The sequence below is a fragment of the Mixophyes fleayi genome, chromosome 1 (assembly GCF_038048845.1).
Source record: "Mixophyes fleayi isolate aMixFle1 chromosome 1, aMixFle1.hap1, whole genome shotgun sequence".
Lineage (NCBI taxonomy): Eukaryota > Metazoa > Chordata > Amphibia > Anura > Limnodynastidae > Mixophyes > Mixophyes fleayi.
Window position 1 is genome coordinate 124864883 of NC_134402.1, and position 10898 is coordinate 124875780.

The window sequence follows — 10898 nt, forward strand, 5'->3', positions numbered from 1 at the left end:
CACTCTCTGGTACCACCTAGACAACTTTTTAGTGTCAGAACTTGCTGCTGTGCATTGTCATCTAAACAAAAACATCTGACTTCTCCCTGCCTGGGCTGATAACAATAAAGTGTTGCCTTATATCCTGTTTCCAACACTATGGATACATATAAGTAATATAAGTTAAAGGCCAACAAAACGAGTCCTTCATGCTATCTGTGTTGTTGGACTCTGCATTTCTTGTTTAATAAAATAAACATGTCACTTAAGTAACGAAAGTTACGTGTTAATTACATGGGAGCCACCGAAAGTGATAAGATATGGTCTGTATACCAGTAAACCATAACAAGCTCTATAAACTTGCTTTAAAAGGGTAACTTATGTAAATAACGCACATGAAATAACCAAAGCAACCAGATCATCCCTTTTTAACTTCGTTTTTATAGCTGATTTAAAAACACAGCAATGTTCATACACCCAAATGTATATTATTAATACATATTGTATCTGTTCACATAAAGTGTATAAATGATGATTGATTCACATGATTGTATAAATAAGACGCTGCCGGTGTAAAAGCAAAACATACACAATACACGTTACTTCCCACAGTCATGGAACACATCTGCAGTAACAGTGATAGTGTATCAGTGAGAGAGCAGCCACATACACCCAGATCACACATATGCCAGTGAGACGACCACACAGGTAAAATACGAGCGTCCCCGGAAATACAATCCTCCGAGACTCTCTCACCGGCTCGGGTGACTCCGCCTCCACCACATGCCCTGCTATAAAGACCGGATCACCGCCGCCCTCGGCCCTGACAGCCAGTCTCCGCCGCCATCTTGCTCAGTGTATACACACACTCTCCGGTAAGGTGACGTCACTAGGAGGCAAGCCTGAGAGGCGGGTGTTAGTAAAGGTCAGCCAATAACAAATGAGTAAGGAAATACCACAACCAATCGCAGGCTGTCTGTCAGATCACAACAAAGCCACTGTGTGCCGGGTCGGCGACTGTGGCAAATGCTGGTGTGAGTGATATTTGTGCTGGGTGTAAATTAAAAACATGGTAATTTACTACCAGAAGATTGTTTCACAATTACATACAGCTAAATATACTGCTAGACATTATTGCATGATAATACGAGACGTACTAATAGGAATGACAGCTCCAGTCTGCTAAAAGGAATGCAATTTACTACTATGACCATCATCATCATCAACAACATTTATTTATATAGCGCCAGCAAATTCCGTAGCGCTTTACAATTGGGAACAAACATTAATAAGACAATACTGGGTAATACATACAGACAGAGAGGTAAGAGAACCCTGCTCGCAAGCTTACAATCTATAGGACAATGGGAGTTAGAGACACAAGGGCATGTGCTACATCATCTTGCACAATGGACCAGCTAGAACGCAAAGGTAAAAGTAATGAGAGGGCTGTGTGTGTTGCAATGTTGGTTAGAGGGTCGATAGCAAATTGATATTTTATGTATTATTTTTTAAAAAATATATATTTCTGAATTATATACACACTTATTGGTAAAATACTGGGTCATATCTTATATGTGGAATAACTGACGATTACCTTAGGAAGACAGCTATTTTATATGCCGTGTAAATGTAGAAATGTCAATAAAACTGCTGTTCTGTCATAGAAAACACCGCCATGACAAAACGGCTGTTTACTATGGAATGACAGCTGTTTTATACGTCATATCAATTCAGAAAAATCAGTAAAAAGTTACATTTCTCTCATAAAAACACTTATATTTCTCTCAGATCCCTATCTCTTTAGTAATTGGCTGTATTCCATAGAAATTTGTTGTCATTCCACTTAACCAAATACCTTAACAATAACTGTGTGGAAGATATAGTTCAGAAGTGTAAGATTTTATAAAATTTACATAAATGTTCAACTTGCTTTCAATTGGCATTCCTTTTAACATGGTGCAGCTGTCATTCCTTTTAGTATATCCCTGATAATACTTATAAAAGGAAAGGCTGATAATTGTTAGCTCGTCGATATGAAAGCTGATTTATGCGGTTCTTTATGTAGAGTTTCATCCCCGACTAGTTCCGATCTTTCAGTGCCGATGGTTCAGCCATGAGACATGCGACACAAATCACTTTCCAGGCACCAGGTATGTTAAAATAAACTTGATCATGTGCTTCTCCACAGCTGGGATCTCCTCTCTGTCCCCTGTTTTTCTCCACACTTCTTTACATCCTGGAAGGAAGTAGAGCGGTCCATTATGACTCTGTAAAATACAGAGAAAGCAAAGTGCTTTTGCCTAACGAAATTGTGCTGGGCACTGGTCCTAGGTTTCCAGGTCCCTACACTCTTCTGACAATTTGCCTAAGATCACAGCCATGAATAAAGAATCCTAAAACATCCTCCAAGAGCAACTTCTCCCAACCATCCAAGAACAGTTTGGTGACAAACAATGCTTTTCCAGCATGATGGAGCACCTTGCCATAAGGCAAAAATGATAAGTGGCTCGGGGATCAAAACATCAAATTTTTGGGAACTTGTGGTCAATCATCAAGAGGCGGGTGGACAAACAACCCACAAATTCTGACAAGCTCCAAGCATTGATTAGGCAAGAATGGGCGGCCATCAGTCAGTATGTGGCACAGAAGTTGAATGACAGCATACCAGGGCGAATTGCAGAGCTCTTCAAAAAGAAGGGTCAACACTGCAAATATTTATGTCATGAAAGCCAGATGGGGAAATGGTCTTGATCTCTGCTTGGGTGACAGTTTACCTCCAGAGAGGTGCGGAGTCTAATGGAAGAGAGGTATTCACCAGGGATTCCCGCATGGGAATATGGTCTTGGCTGCTCTCAACCGCAGGTCACGGTCCGCTAGGGGGCGCAGGGCAGATAATTTGGAGGACCACAAAGTAGCTGTAAGGCAGAATGGAATGTATCCTCAGGTATTTTGAAATTCAGGAACTGGATGGATGCTGTGCAATAATCAGCAGTATAGCCACGAGTCTTGATAGTGGAATAGGCTGAGTTCTGTGAAGCGATGAGCTGCCGGACACAGAAGGACCGATCTATATACTAGTGTAGAAATTCAGGAACAGGACAGATGCTGATCGATGCTGTATAGTCACAGGTCTTAACAGCAGAATAAGCTGAACAATTATGCTGTGAAGCGATGAGCTGCAGGACTCAGAGGGACTGAGGTATACGCTAGTGTAGTATTTCAGGAACAGGCCGAATGCTGAACGAAGCACTTTAGTCACAGGTCTTAGCAGCGGGTTAGGCTGAACAGGCGTAGCTGTGAAGTGATGAGCTGCAGAGAGCAGAAGCACTGAGATCCACACAGGTATTATAACTCTGGAACAGGATCGATAATGAGTGAAACTGCAACCGATGAAGGAACAGCCTAACCCACAAAGTCAGGAACAAAGGAAAGTATAAGCAACAACAGGAATCAGAGGTGATACTTCCTATCAGGTAGGGAGACCTGATGATCTGACACCCATATATAGAAGGGGGACCCTTATAAGGGGATCTGGCTGGTGATCATCCAGTCACCGCGGAGCAGAGGTTTTAAAGGTTCTCAGGGTTGTGCATGTGCAGAATACTTGGCAAGATGGCATCCGAGGATAGAGGAATGCCAGGCTGTACAGCAGATACCAGTAACCAAGGGAAACCAATGTACATAAAGATCAGAATGGAACTAAACCGGTGAGAGGCGTGATAATTGACATCTTGCATAAACTTAAACGTTTGGCCATGACTGTAGACATTTTGTCTAGTCACTCCACAGCCATGAATAAAGAATGGTACCAAAACATCCACAAGTGCAACTTTTCCCAACCAACCAAGAAAAGTTTGGTGACGAACAATGCACCTTGCCTTAAGGCAAATGTGATAATTAAGTGGCTCAGTGATCAAAACATCGAAAATTTTGGGGAAACTCCCTAGACCTTAATCCCATTGAGAACTTGTGGTCAATCCTCAAGTGGCGGGTGGACAAACAAAAACCCACAAATTCCGACAAACTCCAAGCATTGAATAGGCAAGAATGGGTGGCCATCAGTCAGTATGTGGCCCAGAAGTTGATTGACAGCATGCCAGGACAGATTGCAGAGGTCTTCAAAAAGAAGGGTCAAAACTGCAAATATTGATTTCTTGCATAAACCTAATGTAATTGTCTATGTAAATAGAAGATCTCATATTTTAGCCAGGTCCTCATTAAGCTGGTCAGTGGTGCTATCATGGGAAGACTATTGAAATTAAATATGTTAACAATAGTTGATGGGAGTTGCATGCCAAAACTTGGCTTCTCCTTCTTTTTGCAAGTTCTAGCTAAAATTGATCATATATTTACTTTGGACAAGCCAAATTCTTATCTCTTATACCAAATTACTTTTTGTTAGCATATAGAACATTTGTATCCAGCATAAATATTCTGTATCCCTATCTGTCTGATATGTGCGCCCTTTGATTTGTACTATGAACTTCGCTTGTTATTACAATTGTATAAAGTTGTGAAATATACTTGTAGATTCATATATCATATCACTTTATCCCCTCCTCCTTTCATCCCCTCCTTTCATTTAACTGTTTTTTTTGTTATCTTTCCTGGGTTTTATTGGTATAAAGAAATGTTAGTTTAGTATATTTTTTATATTACAAGTTTTTGTAATAGATATGTGCAATAATTGTATGTTAACAGATGTATACATTATGTTTGTTGAATCCTTGCTGGGAGCAATACATATTTAAATTGAATGTGTAAATGGAAGGTGCACAAGGTGTCCCTTCGAAAGTATATGAATGATTACTGAGTGTTCATAAAATTGACTTCCTTTTGCGGTGAAGGAAATGCTATGCATCCCCAGCAAAACAGGGAATGTTCTGCTCCACCCTTTTATCTCATTTTAAAAAAATCTCAACCCACACAATGACAATTGATTTCTGAATTTACATCTGCTTCATTGTCCAGTAAAGAGGAAGAACAGAGTGACACATCATAGGCCATCTGTAAGTTTACTCTTCAGACCACTGAGGCTGTGTTTAGAGAGGGTAGTAACCACTAGACTACTCTCAGAACTCTGATTGGTAGATACTGCCAGCCATTGACCAATCAGAGAGATGGGAATGCCCAGCAAACTGTTGGATACGTGGTGTCATTTACCAACCCGGGAGCAGTCTACCAATTTTCTGCTTCGCAGTACTTCTGACAAAGTAGAGTGGGCTGAGAGACCAGGATCAGTGAATACCTAATGTCACAAGAGATCTGGGGTCTGCATTGTAGAACCACCAGTAATTTGTGGTCTGCATCACCACCAGAGATTTGCAGTGTGTAGTCACTGTTGATCACAATGTACTTGTTAACCTATAGGCTGGTTGCAGAATGAAAAAATACAATGTTTTAGGGGAAATATAAGCGTTAGGAATGCACATATTATATGCCAGTATGTGCTGGCATTGAATATACGGACATGGAGCAATATCGAATTCTTAAAGAGGAAATACATTTTCAGCACATGTTGTTTTAATAAGGGATGCATTATGCATGTCATTGAGTCCCAGCTTATATTTAAGCAAGCAGCCCCACTTGTCTTCTCTGTACTCACCCATACATTATACCAGTGATGGGCAACTCTGTGTTCTTGGAGGAGTGCACCTTACCAAGGATTGGGTAAGGAGGGGGAGCACACTGCACACCCTGTTCCTCTGGTATGCAACATGACCTCCCTGTGTAACCTGAGGTCATGTGATGCGGATTTCGACTGCCCCCGGTCTGCGATAAGCCCAGAAGCAGCTGGCTGGAGGGCCGCATGTAAAAGCTCAGTGGGCCACTGGCAGGCCATCTGTTACCCACCACCGAGTTATACTATATACTCTTGTTCCTACAGCACCATTTATGGATGCAATATGATCTAGAAGAAATCTCTAATGACCTATGCTTTCTAATAGGATGACTATAATGTATTTTCCCTTCTTTTACAATCAAACCCAAAAACTTAACCTCTTTGTCATCACAACTTAGCTTACCATAAATCCTCCTTATCTTTTCAATTGATGTGAACCATAAATTAATAATCTTAAAAAGATGTATTTATCATAGTCATTTTTTAAAAACCCACCAATAACCATTTGTCTTCTGTTATCAACCTATTTCATATTTTACTCATGCCTCTAAATAGCCTTAGCAAAATTGATAAAACTGCTAAAATAATATATAGTTTTTTTTCAATATCTTTCAAAGTAATTATCAGCTGCTTCACTGTACTTTCTCATGGACTCCCAGGTGAGTAGGCCACCCTCCCAGATCTTATGAAGTAGATGGGCCCATGGGGAATTGTGTGAAAATTGAAGATTATGTACAACTCAGTATACAAATAGAATTTTTCTTTTTTGACACTTTACATTATACATTAAAGAGAAGGACCTGAGAAGGGGTGCCAGCACTGAAGAGACCTAGCTATGGCTTAAGCAACTAACTATTGATTAGCGCATGTTTCAGTGTCAGCCCGCTCCTTTGATGTTAGCACTTATTGTATCGCAGTGCTGGGGTCCAGGGGCAAACACAGGATTTATAAAGGGGTGTTTCCAAATGTTTGATTTCAGGTGAAAAAGATTTAAAAAAAAAACCTTGCCACAAAAAGCCTGCAACAGGCTTTTTTTGTTAAATTGTTTGTAGCAAATACAGTTCATAAAGTCATAATACAATCATAAAAGGGTAGATTCAATTCCGTCACTACGGTAATTTTAACACAGATTTTTCCACGCGGCTCACAGACCTGCGAGCATAAATCAGTGCTGAAATTACCGTATTAATAATGTGGAGCAATTACATTGTACCTCATCAAAACAGAGTGACCCTGCCCTGATGTCCAATATTTGGTTCATTTCCTGGATGTAGTAGATTACCCACCATAGACATGACAAGGAAGACAAATTTCATCAAGTGTGGGCACCCTGGCTATATCTATAATTCTAATCCCCCCGCCCCCCCTTGAATCTTTTTAGTATTACATCTATCTCCTGCCCTATGACCAGACTCCCACTACTCTTCATGACATCTCGCATTCCATACCTCTTTGAGGTTTTATCCCCTGCCCATCATGGCTATCCTTCCACCCTCTCGAATAACCTTCCCACCTCAATTTATAACTTAAAAATGTTTGTAACAACGAGTGAACAAAATTGGAGGTATGTTACCTTTTGAAATGTTTGTGATCTACTAGTCCATGCACTGTATTTTTAGGGGGGTATTCAATTGACCGCAAGTTTTTGTTTCTTTTCTTCCCACAGCGTTACAAAAAAAAAAACACACTTTTATAGCGACCGTTTTTATGTTTGTTTTTTTTTCTTTTTCATTAGTTTTGCACAAGAAACTCAACTTTTAAATGTTAGGCATTACTTTTATTAAACATAGTTTATCTTTTTTTTTTTTTTTCAATATTACACGATTTCAAATATTTTTTTTTAGGTTTTTTATTTTTATCACACCCCAAAGAGGCGCAAGATAAAACAGCATATTGGCCTGTTTAACGTGCCATGTTAAAAAACAATTGAATAGCTTTTAACGCAGCTGTCACCCTATACTTTCAGTAGAGCTTCTACTGGAGCGCGAGAAGACTTTTCATGAAAAAAAAACGGAGCGTTAAAAATGGAATTGAATCGTGGGTACAGTTAACCCGCTTGAAAATGAAAAAACACGTTTAAATGACTTAACACGGTCTTAAAAAATATCTTGTGGTCAATTGAATACCCCCCTGTATTCAATTGACCATAAACACAAATGTACCTCCCCACTATAGCAACATGGTTTTGCCAAGGAGTAAAATTGCACCTTCTAACTGAATTTACTCCTAAGTCTAAATGAGTTCCATATTGATTTTTTTTTATCTCTCAGTAACCTACCCCTTTCATACTGCAGAAAAATATAAAACATAATTTAACTAGTGACAGGTCCTTTAAAAACAACATTGGTATGCTCTATTAGTAATAAGGTTATTTTGAGGTTAAGTTAATCGCTTTAAATATTTTGTTAAATTGCAGAGATAATGAATAAATCATTTCAGTCTGTGCTGTGGGACTTTGTGCAGTTACTTGGTTTACTCATGCTTACACCTTCACTTCCCTTGGAAAGCTCATGAACTTCACATGAATAATCCATGATGCGATCTTCTTTACATGAATCCCGAAATAAATAAAGCCTCTCAGCTCTTCCTTTTTTTTTCTATTTAATACTATTGCTTTATGTGTTTTTATACTGGCCATAGTAATAATCTTGGAAGCTACAAATGAAGCCTTGAAGTTCTCTCTTTTGGCAAGAGGGTGGAGGCAGAGATTACATATGATTGATATAAATGTGCTGCCATCTTACATGCAGCTTCTTAAAATGATGTGTTAGATGGTGTGAATGTGAGATGAATGATATACAGTGTGGGGCTTTGTGTTTCATATATGGGTTCCAGTCTAGTAATGCAGTGCTGTTCTAGCTTCCGAAGACAGGGTTATTATTCTACCTCAACATAAAATAGAAAATACATGTATACCTTATATTTAAATAAATTATCACTATATTATGGAGATCTTGACTAAAGACATCTCTTTTAATTTAACAATATTAGAATGACATGTCAATCATATACTGAATAATGAAGGAATACAGCAGATATCAACATATTTTGGAGCTCTAAAGCTTCAGGATGTAAAACATCTACTTGTAGATTGTGTAAAGTATCTTTGTTAGTCTTACTCTTTTTTTATTTTAACAATATTCAGTAAAAACCTTCTATAAAGTTGGAGTAAGAAGAAAGAGAAGCTAAATTGTCTGTAAATGGTGGGAAATTAACACCATATTCTAAAGTACCCAACCTTGTGGGGAGGAACCAACTGCTGTGCATAACGGCAACTTGGCTGTTTAGCTCCAGAGAAAGCAGCAAATCTCTACAGGCTAACATACCCTCAAGCTCAAATATTTCATAAATAACTTTCCCTTCGCATTGAATTGCCATGTTCTCCAGGATGAGCAAATCAAAAACCTCAGTTCCGGTGGAGCAATTTTTTCCAGCCTCAGAACAAGCGGAATCACAGGCCACAGGATGGTAAAATTGCCAGAAGCCCACAAAGGGAGACTTATTCTCCCTCCCTCTAGGCAACCTGCCATATCAACAAAATATTTTAGGCCAAAGATAGTTAAAACTCAGTACTACACAAGCAGTACTATACGTATAGCACTAAGGCTCCAACACTCCATTTCCAAAGCATGACTTTTGTGAGTGAAACATTTTTTAAAATATATAATGTGACTACTCTTTGATATGAAAGATACAAGGGGACATGTAGAATCAGACGTAAGTTCAACTTGCAAAAACTGCTTCAACTGTGCATGCGCAGCAGAAACTATGTCTCAGCCTGCTCCCAGACATATCTCCCACTTGTGCCTTAGAGAAGCGAAACGGAGGTGGTAGTGGGTGGGCACCTTACGCACTATGCTGCTTACACTCTGCTGAGGGGAATGTAGCCATAGATACTCCTCTAGAAGATGTATCTGTTGCGGCTGATTCCCATCTGGTGTAAGATTCGTGCTGATGATGATCATCAGCACGAATATTCTTGTGTTAAAAAAAAAGTTATTTTAAGAATTAAAAAATTGTGTTCCCCAAAAGCTTAACCAACCCTAGTGCTCCGGCCTAGGATGGTACTTGTAAAATTGAGGGGACAGAAAGCATGGGGTTCCCAGTACTAGCACTATACTTTGCCAGTCCAGGCTGTTGGCACTATAGCAGGGAAACCTACAGTGTCGGGTCTCTGTGCTGTAGTGCCAACCTAGCCCTAGGCCTGTCAGCATGGGGCTGGATTCCTTATGGGGATTGGGCCCACAAAATAAATGTGACCGCCCCCCCCCGCCCCAGGTATATCTAGCTCAATTCTGAAAGCACTAGAGCTATTCCCACACCCCTGGGCCATAGGTGTGGGTTACTTGATTAAAGATTAAATAACCCATTTTGTCTGTGGTGCACTACAGGGCCTGCTGGAAATTGTAGTGCACCAGTTAAAAATGAACATAAAATACACCACTTATTAAAACCAGCATTTATTTAAAATAAACATTCATTTAGCCTCTTTATTGCTCACATATATTCAGGCTGGCACTGCTGGTATCCTCTTTATCTGTTATAGATCCCAGTCTTGGCAAAAAAGAAAAACATATAGGACAGTGCAGTTCTAGCTTGCTTAGAGCTTGCTCCCTTTGAAAATGAGCTCTTAGCGGCAGTACAGTCATATTTATAACAGGGGGATTTCCCACTACCTGAAAATCTCTTATCTGCTTAAAGGCCTCTGATAGGCTCCACTGGTCATATATGTAAGCTACTTTGCTTAAATTTGGGTTCTCTGTTCTGCTCACATTTTGTTCTCCATTCTAGCTCTCTATAAATGATTTCGGTATAATATTTAAAACAGGCTTTTCATCCCACAGATTCCCTATATCTGATAGTACTTCACCTCTCCCATTTAATATTTGCACTCACAATCCAATTGTTAAGTGAGGCGGTACAATCTAATCTGCAGTCTGAGTCTTAATATAAACTGAATACTACCAACACAGAGGTTCTGAACATTAATCTTCCCACTCATCCTCTGGCTCATCTTAATGCCATGTCTGGCAACCTTCCTCCCTTAAAGTAGGACCACCACCTTGAAAAAGATTCCCAAGTTGAAAAATGTGAGCTCCTGGGTGGTTGCAGACACATTCACAAGCAGCAAGTGCAGAGCTGGATTAAGGCTTCGGGGGGCCCGGGGCACTTAAGACAGGGGAGCCCCTAAGATCTAAAATTAAGGGCATAGTGACACATCCTGCATTACATCACGTACAGCCCACAGTATGACACTTACAGCTCTCCCAGAGGGCTCACTTAGGTTGTCTGC

At 39.8% G+C, this 10898-nt stretch overlaps 1 protein-coding gene across 12 annotated transcripts in view; it reads right to left on the reverse strand.

Moving 5' to 3' along the window:
* BLTP1 (bridge-like lipid transfer protein family member 1) overlaps positions 1-858 on the reverse strand; it is a 216124-nt gene extending 215266 nt beyond the window's left edge. For all 12 annotated transcript variants that reach the window (XM_075200283.1, XM_075200257.1, XM_075200247.1 and 9 more), the window contains exon 1: positions 736-858. The gene's annotated coding sequence lies outside the window, so the exon portion shown is untranslated. The remainder of the gene's footprint in view (positions 1-735) is intronic.
* Between the last annotated feature and the right edge of the window lie 10040 nt (positions 859-10898).